Genomic DNA, 23,777 nt, shown 5'->3' with positions numbered 1-23,777 from the left:
TTATCTGAAATACTTCAATTGGTATACCATCTATTCCTGGGGCCTTATTTTTTGCTATTTCCTTCAAAGCAGCTTGAACTTCTTCCTTCCTCACCATAGGCTCTTGCTCATATGTTATTTCTTTAAATTCCTCTGTATCTGCCAATTCCTTTCTATATAATGACTCCGTATATTAAAAAAAAAGAGAGAGATCCGTTTATTGGCAGTAAACTACCAGAAATACAAGCTGGATTTAGAAGAGGCTGCTGCACCAGGGATATCATTATTGATATGAGATAGAGCTTAGTGAAAGCAGAGAATACCAGAAGGATGTATATTTGTGTTTTATTTACTATACAAAGCATTTAACTGTGTGAATCATAGCAAATTATGACTAACAATGAGAAGAATGACAATCCAAAAATATTGTGTACATGCAAAACTTATACCTAGACCAAGAGACTGTTTTCTGAACTGAGCAAGAGAACACCGTCGTTGTTATTATGTGCCGTCAAGTCGCTTGCCACTCATAGCGACCCTATGTACAACAGCCCTAAACTCTGCTCTGTCCTGTGCCAATCACACTGTCTCCAATACACCCATACTGATTACCCCAGTCACTGAATCAATCCACCTCAAAGAGGGCCTTCCCCTCCTGCGCTGTCCCTCCACCCTACCAAGCATGATGTCCCTCTCTAAGGACTGGTCCGTCCTTACAACATGTCCAAAGTATGTTAGATGGAGCCTCAGAATCCTTGCCTCCAGGTAGCTGCCTTGTTTAACCCTTTCCAGGATGAACCTGTTTGTTTTCCTAGCAGTTTAAAACCAAGAAAGCTGTGAGCCAGTGCTCATGTTGGCAGCACATATACTGAAATTGGAACAATACAGAGAAGATTAGCAGGGCCCCTGTGCAAAGATGACACTCAAATTCATGAAAGGTGTGAGTCAGAGCTGTATCCTCTCTCCATATGTGTTCAAACTGTATGCTGACCAATCATTTGAGAAGCTGAACTCAATGAAGAAGATTGTGGCACCATAACTGGAGGAAGAATCATCAACAACCTACAATTCGGAGATGACACAACCTTGCTTGCGAAAACTGATTTAAAATGCTTGCTGCAGAAGATTAAAAATATTGCTGCCTTCTATATAGATTACATCTCAACATGGTTGTTATTAGATACTATTGAGTTGTATATGACCCACAGGGACCTTATGAACAACTAATCTGAACCCTATCCTATCCTGTGCCATCTTCAAATTTCTGACACTCTCGAGCACATTGCAACAATTGCTATGTCAACACAACTAGTTCAGGGTCATCCTCTTTTTCACCAATGGTCCACTTTTCTGTTTTTAAATATATTGTTATTAATTTTAATGAAAATTTACAGAGATTTTGGATTTCCTTTCATTCATTGTTGTACTTTTCTCCCTGCCTACCCCTTCCCTCTAGTTCATTCTTCTCTGAAAAGTAAAAGAAAATTTTCGTTGTTAGACAATCCATCCCCTCAAATCCCCTCCACTATGCAGCTTTTGTTCTGGAGTCATGTCTAACAACAATACCTAATCACATATCCCTTTTGAACAGTTCTTTCTCTCATCTGTTTCAATGCAGTACACATAATTTATCCCATCTTTGTCAGTCTCCCCACCCCCCAACCCCTGTGTCAGTCCCGTTTTACAACAGTGGTGCTATGCAGTATTTCTCCTTTTGTGACTGAGATATTTCACTAAGCATAATGTCCTCCAGGGTCATCCATTTTGAACAATATTTCATGAGTTCATTGTTTTTCAATGTAGTGTAGTGTTCTATTGTGTGAATATACCAGAGCTTCTCTATCCAGTCATTTGTTGATGGACACTTAGATCGTTTCCAGCTCTTTGCTATTATGAACAAAGCCACAATAAACATGGGTATGCCTGTATCTGCTTGGGTGGCACTTATGGTTTCTTTGGGGTATATTCCAAGTAGTGGAATTGCTGGGTCAAATGTTATTTCTATCTGCAAATTTTTGAGAAAGCACCATACACGATATCCCTCTCCAAGGAATAGCCTCTCATAGCAACATGCCCAAAGTATATGAGATGAATCTTTATCATCTTTGCCTCCAAGGAACACTCTGGCTGCATTTTTTCCAAGGTATATTTCCCCTCGCTCCTCACCTTCTCCAAGATGTATTTATTTACTTGTTCTATTGGCAGACTATGTGATAAAGAGTGCTCTTCTCCAACACCACAGCTCAAAGGCATCAATATTTCTTCTGTCATCTTTATTTATTGTTAAGCTCTCAGATGCACAGCAAATGACTGAAAAGATCTCAACCTAAATTAGGGGCACCTTGGTCCTCAAACTGACATCATTCCTCAATAATATGGAGAGGTGCCTGACTACAGACTTCCCCAGTGAAATATGTCTCCTGATATCTTGCCTGTTGGGTCTAAGGATATTGATTGTGAATCAAAAAAAGATGAAATAATTGAAAACTTCAATCTTTTGTTCAATTATTATGTTGTTACCTATTTGTCCAGTAGTAGTAAGACTTTTTTGTTGTTGTTTTCTTGACGTGTGATGCAATAACACTGAAAGCTGCATTCTGTGATCTTCTGCAATAAGTGCTTCAAGTCCTTATTTTCTGCAAGTTGTGTCATCTGAAAAACACAGGTTATTGCTGAGTCTTCCTCAGAGCCTGATGCCACATTCTTCTTCATAGAGTTTAGCTTCTCAAATAATTTTTTTCAGCATACAGCTTGAATAGGTATGGAGAGAGGATACAACTCTGGCATACGTTTTTCTTAATAAATCATATAGTGCCGCATTGGCCCATTCACACAACAGCCTCTTTATAGGTTTTGCATAAGCACAATTAAGTATTCCGAGATTCTCACTTTTCTCAATATTAGCCATAATTTGTTGTGATCCACACAATCAAATGCCTTTGCATAATCAATCGAGCATAAATAGACATTTTTCTGAAATTCTTTACTTTCAGTCAGAGTTCATCTGGCACAACTTTTGTTCATTAACGACCCTTTTGTAACTGGGACCTCAAATTTGAAGCAGCTGTGACCCAGAAGATAGGCTTTATTGAGCGACAGCACATCGATGGCTGAGGTCTATTATTTAAAGCCTTTGTGATCCAGAAGTCAGGCCTTTTTTACCAACAGCCCTTTAGACTAGCAGGTCTGCAGGCTTTGGGCTTTGGTGAAGTGCCAGCATCAACAATTCAGCATAGACTTCTACGTGACCATAATATCCACATAGGGACATTACTCAGCATGCTAGCCATGATTTACTGGGCCTGGTATCATAATATTGGTATGCCTGATTTGCTATTTAAAGATAAAACTAATTTGTCAGTTTGTTGTATTGGGGGAAAACATCGTTCTAATTAGTACAATGCTTGTCTGAGTTTATTGTACTGAGGTAACTTGTGGGGTGCTATGATGTTGAAAGCTATCCACTGCCATGTCAAATGCCAAAAGGGCCAACCATGATAGACAGTTTTTAGTAGAGCTACCAGATTAAGATAGAACAGGAAGCCGGATTGGCCATCCACTTCTTAAATAGTAGTAGACTTCTGAAAACCCTATTAACCATAGAGGAACATGGGAAGTTATACAATTAGCAGTAGAGACCAGATTGGAAATCAGTTGAAATGAGGAAAAATAATGAAAAACATTCTTTAATAATTGAGAAATGGAATGTACGTGAACATTGTAGACAATAGTGAGAAGAAATGGACTAAATTTGATCCTAGTATACATGGTATACTACGTTAGGAATGAAAAACAGCAGAAGAATGAAGTTGCAATCATAATTAAAAAGACAAGTTCAAGTTCTCTCCAGAAGTACAAGGTTGTGTGTGATAGGATATTATCCATAAGCATACAAGGAAGACCTGTTAATATGACTATTATTCAAATATATGCTCCAAGAGCTAAAGCCAAAGAGGAGGAATATTAAAATAATTTACCAAATTTGGCATTCTGAAATTGGCCAAATGTCCAATCAAGATGGATTAATGATAATTGGCTAATGGAATGCAAAAGCTAGAAACAAAGAAAAAGGAATGGTATTCAGAAAGTGTGGACTTGGTGACAGAAATGAGGCTGTAAATAAGATAATCAAATGTTGTATGTTCAATTATTTATCCATTGAAAATACTTTTTTCAAAAAATACAAACAGTGACTTTACATGTGGACTTCACCAGTTGGTCTTCATAGGAATCAGAATGACTGCATTTGTGGAAGAAATCATTGGAGAATCTCAAAATCAGCACAAAACTAGGCCAGAGGCAGACGATGAAACATCTCATAAATTGCTGATGTGTAAGTTGAAACTGAAGTCAAAGAAAATTAAAAGATGTCTACAAGAAACAAAATATGATCTTGAGTCTATGTCATCTGATTTTAAAATTTAGCTTAAAAATAGACTTGAAGCATTGAACGCCAATGATGGAAGACCAAATGATTTCTGAGAAGATATCTAAGGTATAGGCTCTTGCTCATATGTTGTTTCATGAAATTCTTCTGTGTCTTCCAATTACTTTCAATACAGTGACTCAGTATATTCTTTCCATCTTCTTTTAATACTTCCTGGATCATTTAACATTCTGCTGAAAGCATCCTTGATTATAGCAACTCGAGGTTTGAATTTGTTCTTCAGTTCCTTGAGCTTAAAATATATGCTGAGAGAGTTTGGCCCTTTTGATTTTCTGACTCCAACTCCTTGCATATTTCATTGTAATATTTTGCTTTGTCATCACGTGCTGCCTTTTGAAATCTTCTATTCAACTCTTTAGTATCTTGAATTCTTCCTTGTGCTTTGGCTTCTCTGCACTCCAGTGCAATTTTCAGAGTCTCTTCTGACACCCATTTTGGTCTTCGCTTCCTCTTCTGTCTTTGCAATGACCGTTTGCACTCTTACTGGATGGTACCCTTAATATCCTCCCACAACTCACCATGGGAAAGTCTTCTGTTAGGGACCTCTCCAAAGTACTGAAGAGCAGTGGTGTCTTTCTGGAGACTAAGGTGCGTCTGATACAGGCCATGGTCTTTGCAATCACTTGTTATGCATCAGAGAGTTGGACAATGACCAAGGAGGATAGAAGGAGAATTGATGCCTTGGAGCTGTGGTGCTGGAGAAGAGTATTGAGAATATCATGGACTGCTAGGAAAACAAACAGATTTGTCCTGGAAAGGGTTAAATCGGTGGCTTCTTGGAGGCAAGGATTCTGAGGCTCTGTCTAATATACTTCGGACATATTGTGAGGAGAGACAGGTCCTTGGAGAAGGACATCATGCTTGGGAGGATGGAGGGACAGCGCAGGAGGGGATGGCCCTCTATGCGGTGGATTGATTCAGTGACTAGGATGATCGGGATGGGAGTGTCAGAGACAGTGCGATTGGCACAGGACAGAGCGGAGTTTAGGGCTTTGGTACATAGGGTTGCTATAAGTCGCAAACGACATGACGGCACATAACAACAAACAACAACATCTAAGGTATCATGGACTTGGTGACAGAAATGAAGCTGAGATGGAATGATAGCATTTTGCACAATCAACAATTGATTCATTGAAAATACATTTTATAAAAAAAACATAAACACAAGCTATACACATGGAATTCACCTGATAGTATGCATAGGAAGCAGATTGATTACATATGTGGAAAGAACCACTGGAGAAGCTCAGTATCAGCTCTGAAAACTAGGCTTGGTGTTGATTGTGGAACAGACTGCCAACTATTCATATGAAAGTTCAAGCCGAAGCTAAGGAAAATGAAATAAACTCCATGGGAACCGAAATTTGACCTTGAGCCTATCCAACCTAAATTTTAAAATCATCTCAGGAACAGGTTTGGGCCTTGAACATTAATGAATGAAGACCAGTTGAGTTATGGGAGGATATCAAGACTATCATCCATGGAGAGTGCAAAAGGTCATTACAAAGACAGAGGAGGAAGAAAAGATCAAAATGATGTATTGCAGTAGAGCACTGAGAAGCCAAAGCAGAGGGAAGGAATCAAGATACTAAGCAGCTGAACAGAAGATTTCAAAGGGCAGGGTGGGAAGACAAAGCAAAGTATTAAAATAAAATGTGCAAAGAGCTGGATTAAGAAAAAGGGTCAAAACTTGCTCAGCATTTCTTAAGCTCAAGAATCTGAAGAACAAATTCAAGCCTCGAGTTGCAATTCTTAAGGATGCTTTGGACAGAATATTAAATGATCCAGGAAGTATTAAAAGAAGATGGAAAGAGTAAACAAAAGTACATTGTACCAAAAAGAATTGCCAGACACAGAAGAATTTCATGAAACAACATATGAACCTGTGGTGATAAAGGAGTTAAAGTTGCTCTAAATGAATTGGCAAAAACAAGGCCCAAGGAATTGATGATATACAAATTGATATATTTCAACAAATAGATGCTTCCCTAGATGTACTCACGAAGTTGTGCCAAGAAATCTGGAGGACAACCACCCAGCCAACTGACTAGAAGAAACCTCTACTGGTTCCCATTCCAAAGAAGGGTGATCCAACAGATTGTGTAATTTATCAAACAATATCATTAATATTAAATGCAAGCAAGATTCTGTTGGAGATTATCCAAAAACAATTGGAACAGCACATTAACAGAGAACTACCAAAAGTGCACTCTGGATTTAGAAGAGGCTAGGGATATTATAGATGGATCTTGGCTGAAAGCAAGGAGAATCACAGGAATGTCTATATGTGTTTCATTGACTATGCAAAGGCAATTGACTGTGTGAACCACAACAAACTGTGGCTAAATCTGAGAATAGGACTCCCACAACACTTGATTGTGCTTAATGTGAAACCTGTACTTGGACCAGGAGGCAGTTGTCAGAACAGAGCAAGGGAACACTGCTTGGTTCAAAATTGGGAAGGGTGTACATCAGGTATGTGTCCTATCTCCATACCTTTTCAATCTATATGCAAAACAGATTATCCAGGAGGCTGAGCTCTATGTGCCATCAGGATTGGAGGAAAACTCATCAACAATCTATGCAGATGACACAACAATCCTGCTTGCTGAAACTGAGAAGGACTTGAAGCTCTTGCTGCAGAAGGTCAAGGATTGCATCTTTCATTATGGACTGAAGCTCAATATCAAGAAAACAAAGATTCTTACCACTGGGCTGATTGGCAAGTATAATGATGGATGGTGAAGAGAGTGAGATTGTAAACAGTTTTTGTTTGCTTGGTTCCATAATCAACACTCTTGGCACCAGCAGCCAGGAAATTAAAAGACTTTTTGCATTGGAAAAGTTTGCTATCAGAGACCTCTCCAAGATACTGAGAGCGATGATGTCAGTATGGATACTACAGTGTGTGTGACACAGGCTATGTATGGTCTTATGCATCTAAGAGCCGAATAATGACTATGGATGAAAGTAGGAGAATTGATGTCATTGAGTTGTGTTGTTGGAGAAGGTGATTGAATATACCATGAAACGTTTAGCGAATGAACAGGTTCTACCTGGAGAGGGTGAAACCAGGCTGCTCCTTGAAGTCAAGGATTCTGAAGCTTTGACATACTTTGGACAGGTTGCAAGGAGAAAGGTGTCCCTGGAGAAAGATATCATGCTTGGGAGGTGGAGGGACAGTAAAGTAGAGAAAGACCCTTGATGAGACGGATTGATTCAGTGACTGTAGTAATGGGGGTAGATATGGCAGAGACAATGAGATTGCACAGAATAGAGCAGGGTTTATGGCTGTTGTACATAGGGTCACTTCGAGTCACAGGTGACTGGACTCAAGGGTATATAACAACAAACAACAACATCTAAGGTGTCTTTCATTAAGGGAGTAAAAAGGTCACTAAAAATACAGAAGAGAAAGAAAAAACCAAAATGGATGTCAAAAAAAGACTCTAAAAATGGCACTAGAGCTTTGATCAACAGAAAAAAAAAAAAGGAGAAAGGATGATGAAGCAAAAGAGCTGAGCAGAAGATTAAAAAGGGCATCTCAAAAAGTAAAAGCAAACAATTCTAAGGGAACATTCAGAGAGCTGGAATTGAAGAATAAAAAGGGAAGAATTTACTTTGTAGTTCTCAAGCTGAGAGAAATGAACAACAAATTCAAGCCTCGAGTTGCAATATTGAAGGATGCCATGGATAATATGCTGAATGACTCAGAACGCATCAAAAGAAGATGGAGGGAATAAATAGAGTCACTGTACCAAAAAGAATTGACTAATGCTCATAAAATTTCAAGAAGTACCATATGAGTAAGAGTCATTGGTAATGAAGGGAGAAGTTAAAACTACACTGAAAGCAGTGGCAAAAAAATAAGACCCCTGGAATCAATGGTATATCAATTGAAACATTTCAATTAACAGACACATTCCTGAATACGCTCACTAGTCAATGCCAGAAAATTTAGAAGAAAGCTGTCTGGCCAACTGACTGGAAAAGATCGATATTTGTTCCCATTCCCAAGAAAGGTGATCCAACAGAACGTGGAAATTATTGAACAATGTCTTTACTATAACATGTAAGCAAAATACTTCTGAAAGTCATTAAAAAATGGCTAGAAGAGTACACAGGTAGGGAACTGCCAAAAGTTCAAGCAGGACTTAGAAGAGGCTATAGCACCAGGGATATCACTGGTGATGTCAGATGGATCCTGGCTGTCTTAGCATTAAGGAAACAAAATTTCTCTCTCCTGGGCCAATAGGCAACATCACCACAAATAGAGAAAAGCTTGAATTTGACAGCAACTTCGACTTGATGTATCCATAGTCAACACCTTTTGTGCCAACAGTCAAAAGATAAGATTTTTTATCGCATTGGGAAAATCTGCTATCAGAGACTCTCCAAAGTGCTGAAGACCAAGGACATCAGTTTATAGGCTAAGGTATAACTGAACCAAGCAGAGGTCTTTTCAATTGCTAGCTATGCATCTGAAAGTTGGACAATGACTAAGAATGACAGAAGAATCAATGCCTTTCTGCTGTGGTGTTGGAGAAGAGTATTGGATATCTCATGAACTGGCTAAAGGACAAACAGGTATGTCTTGGAGAAAATACAACCAGGATACTCTTGGAGGAAAGGATGGTGAATCTTTGTCTTGTATACTTAGGGCATGTTGTTAGGAAGAGTCAGTCCTTGGAGGACAGAATGCTTGGAAAAGTAAAGAGTAAGTATAGGAAAAAAAACATCCTCAATGAGATGGAATTAATATGATGATTGTAACAATGGGCTCAAGTTTATCAGAGAAGGTGAGAATAGCACAGGATAAGATAAGGCTCATTTATATTGTTCATGTGGTTGCTATGAGTCCCGGTGGACTCAATGGAAACATAACCACCACCACAAAAAAACACACAGCAGAAGACTGCTCATCCTCCTCATGTGGTGATTTCAAACCACATGCCTTTGACTTAGGAGAATACCTGCTTGTTCAACTTATTCAAAAGCTGTAACAATTAAAAAAAATAAAAATAACCAAAAAAGCTATAACAATTATAAATATATAAACAACTAACAAACAGACCCCTAAATTATGTGAAACCAATACTGACATATCTGTAAGGAGAAATAGACAGCTCTACAATTAAAGTTGTAAATTAACATACCATTTTTAATAATGATTAGACACCCCCCAAATAGGAGACTAACAAGTATGGAGAATGAGAAAAGTATAATTATAAACATAGCACTTAATCCAACTACAACATGGTATACATTTTTCTCTAATGTCCTTAGATTTTTTTCAAATATTATTTATTAGTAAACAAAATAAACCTCAATAAATAACAATGAGATGATTGAAGTAGATTGAAATCATCCCAAATATTTCCACCAACAATTATTGTTGTTATTATGTATCATCAAGTTGGAACTGGCCCATAGCTGATGCTCTATTAGATTTTCAGAGGCAGTTAATTGCCTGAGAGGAGATCATCGATCTCTTTTGGAGTAGCTGATGAATTTGAAGCATGTGTCTACGGCAGCACATCTCCTTACCACTAGGCTACTGAGCTCCAACAACAGTAAAATGCAAATTGAAATCAGTAATAGAAAGGAAAAATGGAAATTGTACCAAAAGTATAAAATAAGGAAAAAGAAATAACTAACAATTTAAAATGTGGAGAAGAACATTGTACACCATCTGGAGAGTTGTGTGGAGGGAGGGTGTTGGCATGTGCACCAAGGTAAAAATTGCACCTTTTTAGAAATGTGAATACCTCTGCCACTGCTGCGCTGTCCGGTTCTTATGCTATGGGGATAACTGTTCAAGATGTCCACGCCACATAGTAATTTGTCTATTGCTCTGTTTATATTTCAATTTGGTTTCACAATCATTTTGGCTGCTGTGGATACTGGTCCTGTAGCAATCATCCTGGGTTCTCTGGTTTCCAGACCTTGTGGATAGCTGTTTGAAATGTTTATGCTGTACAAGTTACAGTTCTGTGTTTTGTGGCCTTCCTTATTCAGTCTTTCCATCTAGCTGGTTCGTTACTATAGCATTTGAAGCATTTCATCTTTCCTTTTGAAACTGTGCATTGAATATCCTATGGACAGATATGTATGTCTTGGAGAAAGCACAGCAGGGTGCTCCTTGGAGACAGAGACGAATAGCATTCATCTCACATACTCAGGCACGTTGTTAGGAGGGCCCAGCTGTTGATAAAAGGATGTCATGCTTGAAAAGGTGGAGGGTCAATGAAAGAACGGAAGACTGTCAACAAGATGGACCAACACAATGATGGCAGCAATGGTCTAAAGTTTATTAGAGATGATGAGGATGACTGAGGATAGGACAGGATTCAGACCTATTGTTCATAGAATTACTGAGTCATACTCAACTCTACAACACCTTCAACATCTGTTAGTCTTGTTTTTGATGTTTTCAATGTAGAAGTTCTACTGTCTGTCTAGGAACTGTTGTCTACCTAGTATTCCTTTAGTTTCTATTTATTTAAAACCCATTGTATGGGCTTCTAAAGCCAATTGGTTATGTGATCCTGTAGCATGTCTCAGTGCTGGTGCTGAAATACAGACAAGTTTTCCACTTCAAGGGTAACCAATTAATCCCCAGTTGTTATTCGGTGCTGTCAACTCTACTATGACTCATAGTGAACGACAGAGTAAAGCCATCTCTGTCCTGTGCCATCCTCAGAATGTCTTCCATAGTTGCAGTGACTGTGTCAATCTATCTTAACAACTAACTAGACCCATCATCTTCATAAATCTATTCTTTTCCCTTCCAACAAAATAAAAGATCTTGATTCTCCCAGAAGTTTCTGAATGTATTTGTAATGGCTTCTCTGTACCCTGTTCCATGCTTTTCTAACAGCTACACCAACCTTATATTACCAATTTCTAATGAAAGAAATGCTTTTCAATGCTCCCTCCTTGGATTTTTTTTTTTTTAGTTCTTGATAAATCAGGGTTTTCTACTAACTCATTTATTCTCATAATTTCCTCTTTCATCAGCAGAGAAGTGGGCAAAGCTATTTGATCATTTTTCCCCTTACCTGTGACAGTAGGTTTAATCAGAGTTTGGGTATATCAAAATTTACAAATTTCAATGTCTTTATTATGGACTTAATTCTAGTCCTCCCAATTTTGTGTTGTAAATCCTAACCTCTATTTCTATGGTTATAACCCCACTTGGTAATGTGTTGTCTTGTTATGTTTAGGAAACAGGGTTAGGGTAGGGCATGCCTTGAATTTACATGTTTTGAGACATAAAAGAGATTAAGCAGCAAACAAGAGAAGCAGATGTGAGGAGAGACTTGTAATAAGTTATATGAATACTGCTCAAGAACAGAAGTTCAAAAGGATAGGGCCAGATATGATTCATGTTTTGTTAGAAATCTTCTGTATTGACTAATTCTAATTTCAAAGACATTTCTATAGAATTGGTAACTGAAAGATAAAAAACACCTTTTAATTGTTGAACCTTTACTGAACGTTTCTCCTTTATGCTGAAAGCACTATTGCTTCCAATATTGAACTGTGAAATTTGGACTCGTTTTCTTTCTTTCATTATCATTTTACATGCCTGCCAACCCTTTCTTGTCTCACCTTAGCCTTATCCTATCATCAGAATATTAACAGGTTTCATGGTATTTCCCTGTATTACAATATCTTTTCAGTCTTCTCTGTCTAAATAAAATCTCTTTCATTTATAAGATTTTTACCCAAGGACAGATCCGTATTTATGACCATTCCAAAAAATGGCGACCCAACAGAGTGTGGAAATAATTGAACAATATCACTAAGAGGAATGTCTATCTGTGCTTCATTGATTATGCAAAGGTGTTTGACTGTGGGGATCATAACAAACTGTGGCTGACTCTGAGAAAAATGGGAATCCCAGAACACTTGATCGTGATAATGTGAAACCTATACTTGAACCAAGAGGCAGTTGTCAGAACAGAGCAAGGAAACACTTCCTGGGTCAAGCTGGGAAGGGCGTACACCGGGGATGTGTCCTGTCTCCATACCTTTTCAACCTGTATGCAGAACAGATTATCCGGGAGGCTGGGCTTTATGAGGAGAAATGCAGCACCAGGATTGGTAGAAGAAATATTAACAATCTGCATTATGCAGATGACACCACCATGCTTGCTGAAACTGAGGAGGACTTTAAGCAGAGGGTCAAAAACTGCAGCCTTCAATATAGATTGTGGCTCAATGTCAAGAAGACAAAGATTCTCACCACTGGACCAACTGGCAGCATCAGGATGGATGGTGAAGAAATTGAGATTGTTCACAGTTTTAGTCTGCTTGGCTCCACAATCAACACTCTTGGCACCAGCAGCCAGGAAATTAAAAGATGTATTGCAATGGGAAAGTCTGCTGTTAGGAACCTCTGTAAAGTACTGAAGAGCAATGGTGTCTCTCTGGAGACTAAGGTGCATCTGATATAGACCATGGTCTTTGCAATCACTTGTTATGCATCAGACAGTTGGACAATGACTAGGGAGGACAGAAGGAGAATTGATGCCTTTGAGCTGTGGTGTTGGAGAAGAGTATTGAGGGTCCCATGGGCTGCTAAGAAAACAAACAGATTCATCCTGGAGAGGGTTAAACTGGGCTGCTCCTTGGAGGCAAGGATTCTGAGGCTTCGTCTGACATACTTTGGTCATGTTGTAAGGAGAGACCAGTCCTTGGAGAAGGACATCATGCTTGGCAGGGTGGAGGGACAGCACAGGAGGGGAAGACCCTCTAGGAGGTAGATTGATTTGGTGACTGGGGTAATCAGGATGGGTGTATCGGAGACAATGAGATTGGCACAGGACAGAACAGAGTTTAAGCCTGTTATACATAGGATAGCTATGAGTCGCAGGTGACTCGACAGCACATAACAACAACAACAATCACTAATATTACACGATAGCAAAATCCTACTGATAATTATACAGAAATGACTGGAAAAGTACATTGTCAGAGAACTACCAGAAATATAACCTGGGTTTAGAAAAGTTCATGGCACTAGAGACATTACTGCCAATGTCAGATGGATCTTGGCAGAAAACAAACAGTACTGAAGGAATGTCTATCTGTATTTCATTGAATAAGCAAAGGCATTTGACTAAGTGTATCACAACAAATTGTGACTAACCTTGAGGAAAATGGGAATCCCAGAACACTTGATTGTGCTTATGTAAAACCTATACTTGGACCAGGAAATAGTCCTCAAAACAGAGAAAGTAAAGACCACATGGTTCAAAATCAGGAAAGGAGTGTATCAGGGATGCATCTTTTCTCCATGCCTTTTCAATCTGTATGCAGAACAGATCATTCAGGAAGCAGGGCCTAATGAGGAAGAGTGTAGCATCAAGATTGGAGGAAGATTTTAGAAACCTGTTATATGCAGATGACACAACCTTGCTTGCTGAAACTGAAGAAGACCTGAAGCACTTGGTGCAGAAGGTCAAGAACTATAGTCTTCAATATGGATTGAAGCTCAACATGAGAAAACAAAGATTCTTACCACTGGGCCAATTGACAGTAGCATGATTGATAGAGAAGAGATTGAGGCTGTTAACAATTACAGCTTGCTCAGATCCACAATCAGCATTCTTAATATCAGCAGTAAGGAAATCAAAAGAGTAATTGCATTAAGAAAATTTGCTGTCAGGAACCTCTCCAGAGTGCTGAAAAGCAATGATGTCAGTCTAGAGACTAAAGTGTGCCTTATCCAGGCAGTTGTCTTCTCAATTACTTGTTATGCTTTAAAGAAAGAGCTGGGCAATACCTAAGGATGACAGGAGAAGAATAGATGTTTTCGAGTTGTGGTGCTGGAGAAAAGTCTTGAACATACCATGGAGTGCCAAGAAAACAAATCAGCCTGTCTTGGCGAGTGTGAAACCAAGTCTAGTCTCTTCTTGGAGGCTAGGATTTTGAAGCTCTGTTTCACATACTTTAGGCACATGGTCAGGAGAGGTTGGTCCTTGGAGAAAGAAAGAGTAGAAGGACAGCACAGGAGAGAAAGACCCTGGAGGAGATGGATTGATACAATAACTGGGGTCATGAGGGTTGGTGTGTTGGAATTAGTGAGACTGGCTCGGAATAGTGCAGGGTTAAGAGCTGCTGTACATAAAGTTGCTAAGGATTGCAGGCTACTCAACAGCACATAACACCAAGAAGTACCTAGCATATGTATACAAGGTAGACCTTTTAATATGATGCTTATTCAAATATATGTACCAAAAGTGAAAGCTAAAGAAAAAACTGAAGATTTATATTACATTTAATAGAGAAAAATTGACCAAACACACAATCATGATGTGTTAATGATACATGGTGACTGTAATGCAAAAGTTGGAAACAACTAGAAAGGCAGGATAGTAACAGTGTGAACTTGATGACAGAAATGAGGCTGGAAACAGAATGAGCAAATTTTGTATATTGAAAGATATATTCATCACAAATACCTTTTTAAAAAAGAAAAACAGTGACCACACATGAATTTCACCAGATGAACTGCATAGAAATCAAACTGACTACATCTGTGGAAGAAATTGTTGGAGAAGATCAATATCAGCAGTCAAAACCAGGCCAGGTGCTGATTGTGGAACATACCATCAATTATTCATGTACAAGTTCAAATCTAAGCAGAAGAAAGCTAAATCTATAAGAACCAAAATGTAATCCTGAGTCTATCCCACCTGAATTTAAAGCCAAATCAAAGGATCAAAAGCTGAGCAGATGATTTCAAAGGGTAGCTGTATAAGACAAAGCAAACTATTAAAATAGAATGTGAGGAGACCTAGAATTGAAGAATAAACATTAAGAACTTGCTCACCATTTCTAAAACTGAAAATCTGAAAAAGTAGCCCAATACTTTGACATCCTGTGGGTAAAATCATCAATTATCCAGGAAACAAAAAGAAGATAACGGGAATACACAGAATCATAATACCAAAAAGAATTGGCTGACACTGAACTATTTCAGGAAGTACCACATGATCAAGAGTTGATAGTAATGAAAAAAGAAGTTCAAGCTGCACTGACAGAATTTGCAAATAATTAGCTCTCAAGAATTGATGAGATATCAATTGACATGTTTCAACTAACAGATGGAGCCCTGGACGTGCTTACCAATCTATGCCAGGAACACTGGAGGGCAGATGCCTGGCCAACTGACTGGAAGAAATCCATATTTGTTCCCATTCCAGAGAAAAGTGATTTAACAGAATGTGGAAATTACTGAACAATAATACTATTAATATCACATACAAATACTACTGAAGAGTAGGCAGAGAACTGTCAGAAGTTCAAGCCCAATTTAGAAGAGGTCGTGGCTGATATCAGATGGATACCGGCTGAAAGCAAAGAATACCAGCAAATGTCTGTCTATTGACATGCTTTGTTGACTATGCAAAGGTATTTGACTGGGTAGATCATAACAAGTATGACCAAAATTGAGAATGGGAATCCCAGAACACTTTACTGTGCTCATTTGAAATCTATACCTAGACAAAGATGGCATTGTGCAAAAGAGCAAGGAACATTATATGGTTTAAAATGACAAAGAGTATGTGTCAGGGTCATTTCCAGTCTCCATACCTACTTAATCTGTATATTAAGCAAATTATTTGAGAAGTAGGACTCTAAAAAAATATGATGTGAGGATTGGAGGAAGACTCATCAAAAACCTGTGTTATGCAGATTATACAATCTTGTTTGCTGAAAGTGAGGAGTACTTACAATGTTTGCTGTAGAAGGTCAAACACTATAGCTTTCTGTACAGATTGCATCTCAAATCAAGAAAACATAAATCCTTACCACCAAACCAAGTCAGCATCATGATACATGGAGAAAAAGTTGAAACTTTGAACAATTTCATCTTACTTGGATCTACAATGAATAACCTTGGTACCAATAGACAGGAGATCAAAAGATGTGTTGCACTGCGGAAGTCTGTATGTATTCAGGGACCTCTCCATTTTATTAAAGAGCAGTGATATCAGTTTGAAGACTAAGATGCACCTGATTAAGGCCATAGTTTTTTCAGTCACTTGCTATACTGATGAGAGCTGGATAATGAGGATTACATAAGAATTAATGTCTTTGAATTATAGTAAAAGTATTGAAATGCCATGGACTGCAAAATGAACAAACAGCTATGTCTTGGAGAAGGTACAGTCAGACTGCTTCTTGGAGGCAGACAATAGGTCTTTGTCTCACATACTTTGGACATGTTGCTAGGACTGACTATTTCTTGGAGAGGCACATGCTTGGCTTAGAAGGGTAGAAGGTGAGTGAATGAGAGAAAGACCTTCAATGAGATGGATTGACACAGTGACTGCAGCATTGGGCTCAAGTATGTAAGAAATGATGAAAACGGTGCAGGACAGGACAGGGTTCAGATATGTTGTTAATACGTTCACTACAAGTCATACTGAACAGCACATTGCAACAATATATCTTTCATATTTAGAAATTATTAATTATATACATATAGAAATGACAGTAACTGCTTATTTCTAATACTAGTTAAACGAGTTTTATGTATAGGAAATAATAACCTTTGTTCCTCTTCAAACAATGTGAGTGAGATGTAATATCTCACTGTGTTGATGTTGCTATGTGCTGTTGAGCCAGACCTAAGTCATAGCTGACCCTTCAGTGGGTTTTCAATGAGTAAACTGCATGGGTGAAGATTGCCCATCTTTCTCCTTCAGGATAGTTTGTGTATTTAAACTGTGTCTTTGAATTGGCAGTTCAGATCCCTACTACCAGGCCACCAGAGCTCCCTGCTCATTGCGGTATATTGTAAGTTTTCATGGAAAGGTTTTGGTTTTTGCTTTTTTTTTTTAAATGTAATTGTGAATTCTTCGGTAAAGATTCAATATATGCAAACTACAATTGCATTGTGTTTTTAAAACCTTAGTGGACTATCATTGACTCACTTGACTGATAAAATGCACAAAATACATCTTTTATATTAAAGTTCAGAGTGATTTGCTACTTCAAGATGAAAATAAGCTACATGGTAATTGGAGATAGAGCATTTTTAATAGTAGAAAGAAAATAACTATGATTTTATATTTGATTCCATATATTAAACATACACAATAATAATACAGAAGTCAAAATATGTAAATTTGACACATAGAGGGTAATGGAGAGTGTTTTTATTCATGTGTCAGGATGGATACAACTTTTTGTTTTTCAAAAGATCTGTGAATTCATTAAATTATTCAAAATATTTTTAATTGCTTTGGTTTGGATATCTGTGCATAACTGTTTAGTTTTCTTAACCTTTTATCATGCTTTAAGAGACATATATCCTTTCCTGAAAGATGAGATTAAGATAGCTGAGCTGGCACCCTTCTGGGTTTGATTAGGTAGCCAGGTGTGCAAGGGATGGGGAGGTAATAGAGAAAGGGTAGAGACTAGTCACACGTGCCTTGGGTGAGTGGGCAGTGAATGTATTGGTTATTTCTGTAAGGGAAGTGTCTTTCACCTGCTAGGTAAAAATGCTTGTCTGTCAGATATTCTTCTAACAGTGAACATCCAAATTAAGACAGACTAGGAAGAAGGATTGGCCATCCACTTCTGAAATACAACTGGCCTTTCAAAACCCTATGTACAGCAGAGCACACCACGAGTAGATTAACAGATATGGAAACACAAAGGTGGAGAAACACTTGTAAGAAGAAATTAACAACTGGTATGTGGAATGTGAGAAGCATGAATGTAGGAAAACTGGACATCATAAAGAAAGAAATGGAATGCATAAATATTGGTATATTGTGTATTGTATTAGTGAAATGAGATGGTTTGGCATGGGACATTTTTAATCCCACGATCATATGACCTATTATGCTAGAGATGAAAAGATGAGGAAAATCTAGTTGCTTCTATAGTTAAAAAGACCATTTCTAGGTCCATCTTGAAATACAGTATTGTGAGTGACGAGATAATATCCATATGCATACAAGGAAGACCAATTAATATCACTATCACTATCATTCAAATTGATGTGCCTACAACCAGAACTAAAGAGGAGGAAATAGATTATTTCTATCAACTGATGTGGTCAGAAATTGATCAAACAGGTAATCAAGATGCTTTAATAATAATTAGTGACTGGAATGCAAAAGTTGGGAATCAGGAAGTGGGTTCAGTAGGCAGAAAATATGAACTTGTGGTAGAAATGAGGCTGGGGATAGAATGATAGAATTCTGTACAATCAATGATTTATTCATAGCAAATACCTTTTATAAGAAAAAAACGCTGGCAATCCACATGGATTTCACCTGATGGGCTTCACAGGAAACAGGTTGATTACATTTATGGAAGGAACTGTTAGAGAAGTTCAATATCAGCAGTAAAACTAGGCAAGGTGCTGATAGTGGAACATACCATCAACTGCTCATAAGCAAGTTCGAATTAAAACTATAGAAGATTAAATCATATCCACATGAATCAAAATATGATCTTGAGTCTATCTCCCATGAATTTAAAAAACAACTCAGGAATAGGTTTGAGGCTTTGAACACTCATGAATGAAGACCAGATGAGCTGTGGGAGGATATCAAGAATATCACTCATGAAGAATGCAAAGAGTCACTACTAAAAAGGAAGAAAAAGAAAAGACTAAAACAGATGTTAGAAGAGACCCTGAATATTTTACTAAAGCACCAAGAACCAAAGCAAAGGGAAGAAATCAGAAAATTAAGGAGCTGGATAGAAGATTTCAAAGGGCTGCTCTGGAAGACAAGGAAAAATACAATGAAATGTGCAAGGAGCTGGAGTCAGAAAATCAAAAGGGCCAAACTCACTCAGAATTTCTTAAGCTGAAAGAACCAAAGAATACATTCAAACCATGAGTAGCAATGCTTAAGGATGCTATGGGCAGGATATTGAATAATTCAAGAAGCATTAAAAGCAGATGGAAGGAGCATACAGAATTATTGAATCAAAAAGAATTGGCTGACACCGAAGAATTTCAGAAACAATATATGAGGAGGAGGCATAATCTCTTCCTTGCCAGTCAGATCTGATTTGATGGTACACAGCAAGGAAAAAACAATAAATAAATAATTTTTTTAAAAAAAGAAACAATGCATGAATATGAGGCAATGGTGATAGAAGGAGGAAGTACAGGCTATTCTGAAGAACTTGGTAAAAATATAAAGCCCAAGGAATTGATGGAATATCAATTGATGTATTTCAGCAAACAGATGCTGCTCTGTATGTGCTCACCAAGTTGTGCCAAGAAATCTGGAGGACAACTACATGACCAATTGACTGGAAGAAATCCATATTTATTCCAATTTAAAATAAAAAAGGCAAGTTTACAGAGTGTGGAAATTACTGAACAATATCATTAATATCACACACTAGCAAAATCCTGCTGAAGATTATCCAAAGAAAGACTTGAACAGTACATTGACAGAAGTACCAGAAATACAGACTGGGTTTAGAAGAGGTCATGGCACCAGGGACATTATTGGCAATGTCAGATGGATCTTGCCAGAGAGCAGAGAGTACCATGTCTATCTGTGTTTCATTGAATATGCAAAGGCATTTGATTGTGTGGATCACAATAAATTGTAGCTAACCTTGCAGAAACTGGGAATCTCAGAGCACTTGATCGTGCAATGAGAAAATCAAAAGACGAATTACACTGGAAAAATCTACTGTCATGGACCTCTCCAGAGGGCTGAAGAGAAATGATGTCAGTCTAGATACAAAGGTGCATCTAACCCAGGCCATGGTCTTCTCAATTACTTGTTATGCTTCAGAGATGGATAATGACTAAGGATGACAGAAGAAGAATTGATCACTTTGAGTTGTGGTACCAGAAAAGAGTCTTGAACATACCGTGGTTTGCCAAGAAAACAAATAGTTCTGTCTTGGAGAGGGTAAAATCAAGTCTTCTCTTGGAGGCTAGGATTTTGAAGCTCCACCTCGCTAACTTTGGGCTGATGACCAGGAGAAATCCACTCTTAGAGAGGGACATCATGCTCAGAAGGGTGGGCTGACCATGTAGGAGAGGGAAACCTCAGATAAGATGGATTGAGACAGTAACTTGGGTAATGGGGGTTGGTGTGTCAGAGTTAGTGATACCAGCTCAGGACAGGAAAGATTTCAGAGCTACTGTACGTAGGGTCACTATACATTGCAGGCGACTCAATGGGACATAAAATCAATAACACAGTTTGACAGGTTTGGAAGCAGGAGTGGCATCCACTTCCTAAATAACATATCTCCAGAAACTATGAACTTTGATAAATGTCAATAGTTTTAGAGGAGCTTCAGGCCTTATGTTCATTGGGTTGCTATGAGTCTTGCTCGACTTGAACAACAACAGAGGAAACGGAAAAATTCCTTAATACTCATGCCTTATCAAGATTGACCCAGACAGATGTACAACACTTGAACAGACCCATCACTAAAGAAAAACTTTAACAGGTCATGAAAAGACTTCCCCATAAGAAAAGTCCTAGAGATAGCTTCACAGCTGAATTCTATCAAAACTTCAGAGATGATCTATCACCCACAAGAATTTTTTTTAATGGAAAAAGAAGGAACACTCCCAGAATCAAATATGAAGCAAGACAAACAGGCAAAGACATTACCAATAAAGAATACTATAGATAAATATCTCATGAATGTAGATGCAAAAATTCTTAATAAAATCCTAGCCAAAGAATCTAAAAGCACATAAAAGAATAGTTCATCATGACTAAATGGGATGCATTTATAACAGGTATATAAGGATGGTTTAACATAAGAATAATAATCAATGCAGTCCACCACATTTACAAAGCCAATAACAAGAAAAATATGATCTTAGCAATTGATGCAGAAAAGACATTTGACAAAATCAAATACTACTTCCTGATAAAGACATTCAGCAAAATTGGATTAGGAGGAAATTTCCTCAACATAGTGAAAAGTATACATGCAAAACCTCCAATATCATTGTCAATAGAGAAAGACTAAAAGAATTTTCCTTGCAAACAGGGACCAGAGAAGGGTGCCCACTTTCACCACTCTATTCATTATTGTATTGAAAGTACTTAGGAGGGAAGACAAAAGAAGGGGGGAAAAGGTATCCAGATCAGCAAAGAGATGGTCATGATAATGTACACAGAAAATGTGAAGGACTCAACAAAAAAACTGTTAAAGCTAGGAAAGTAATTTAGTAGAGTGGCAGGCTACAAGATCAATATAAAAGTCAGTGGGATTCCTCTATACTAACAAAGATAACATAGATAAGGAAACTAAGAAAGCAATATGATTTACAATAGTCAACCACAAACTAAGATACTTAGGAATAACCCTAACAAGAGATATAAAAGACCTTTACGAAGAAAAACTACAGAACATTTCTGTGAGAGACAATAAAAGACTTTAAAAGAATGGAAAAATATTTCTATTCATGGATAGGAAGATCTTTTATAGTAAAAATGACAAACTCACCAAAAGTAATCTACATGTTTAATGCAATCCTAATACAGATCCCAAATTCATTTCCAAAGAGATAGAAAAGCCAATTGGCAGGTTTATTTGGAGAGGAAGGAGACCTCAAATAAGCAAAGCACTTCTGAAAAACAAGAATGAAAAACAATGTATACAAACTTTATAAACTTTGTAAGTAAATCAGTATGCTATGTTTTTTTTAAAAAGACACTAAAAAACAAGAATGAAGTGGGAGGCATAGCATTCTCTGATTGAAAACACTACTACACAGCTGTAATAACTGAAACAGCAAGATATCCGGTACAATGACAGGCACACAGAACAATGGAATAGAATTGAAACCCAGAAATGGACCCAGCTATCTATGGTCAACTTGTATTCAACAAGGAAACAAAGACTATCAAATGGGGAAATTACAAGTTCTTCAATAAATGGTGCTGGCAAAACTGGACTACTGCCTATGACAAGATGAAACAGAATGCATACCACTCACCATACACAAAAATCAACTCAAGATGGATCAGAGACCTGCAATAAAGCCCCAAACCATAAACACCATGAGAAACAAAGTTGGACCAAGCTTAGAAGTCCTGCCTCATGGTATAAATGCTGAAAAATACAGCTAGAAATAAACAATCGAGAGAGGATAAAAAATTATGAATGGAACCTTCTAAAGACTAAATCCCTGTAAACATCAAAAACTTGTTCCAATAGAGTGAGAAGAATGCCTACTGACTGGGAACAAACACTTGGTAACACCATTTCAGACAAGAGTCTCAGATCAAAAGTTTACAGAATCCTACAGGGCGTCCACAAGAAAAAGACTGATTATACAATTACAAAATGGGCAAAAGACATGGGAAAACTTTTCACAGAGGAAGATATTCAGATGGCCAATAGACACATAAGGAAATGCTGTAAATCACTGACAATAAGAGAGGTGCAAATCAAAACCACAAGGAGATACCATCTCACTCCAGTAGCAGTGGCAAAGTTTAACAGGACAACAAGTAAAAAAATAAAAAATGTTGGAGAGGCTGTGGAGAGATAGAAATTCTTACATATTGTTGGTGGGATTGTAAAATGGTACAACTATTCTGAAAGGCAGTTAGTTGTGTGTTTTCTCAGAAAGCTGAACATAGACATTCCATTTGACCCAGCTATTCCACTGCTAGGAAATGACATTTTCCCAAGAAAATAACAACTGAGGCACAAATGGAGACTTGTACACCAATGTTTATAGAATCATTATTTATCATCTCAAAGACATGTAAACAGCCCACATATCCAACCACAATTGAAGGGATTGAGAAATGGTCGTATGTTCCCTTGATAGAATACTAGGAAGTATACATGAACAATGATTTTGAAAATCATTACCAACTTGGGAGGGACTAACATGGGAGAGCATTATTCTGAGTGAACTAACTCGGACCCGTAACGACAAATCCTATATAAGACAATTATTTAGAAATAGATAGTAAAAGGTGTATGAGAGCCCAAGGGGAAGAGGGTAGGAGCAGAGGGTTGAGGATGGGCAGGGGGGTAATCATAGGTCTGTACAATTTGATGACTAAATGGTTGGGGTGGGTAAAAGAAATGGGAAAACTCTGGTGTGAAAAACAATGTATATAAACTTTGTAAGCAAACAAGTATAAAATTAAAAAAATTTAAGGAAAAAAAGGCAGTGCCCTTCTCATAATTCAAATTCCCTAGGCTCCAGGAGAAAAAGATGAGCAATCTACTTCAGTTTAATTTATGGCCTCAGAAAACACCTTTCACAATAGCTAATCACAAGATTAAATACTTGGGAATAAATTTAACCAGAAGTACAAAGGACCTTTTCCAAGAAAATTACAAAACATTA

This window comes from Elephantulus edwardii, unplaced genomic scaffold, assembly GCF_000299155.1.
Source record: "Elephantulus edwardii isolate Elephantulus edwardi_28Jun2011 unplaced genomic scaffold, EleEdw1.0 scaffold00013, whole genome shotgun sequence".
Taxonomy (NCBI): Eukaryota; Metazoa; Chordata; class Mammalia; order Macroscelidea; family Macroscelididae; genus Elephantulus; species Elephantulus edwardii.
The sequence above is the reverse complement of the archived record's forward strand: the minus strand, read 5'-3'. Positions refer to the sequence as shown.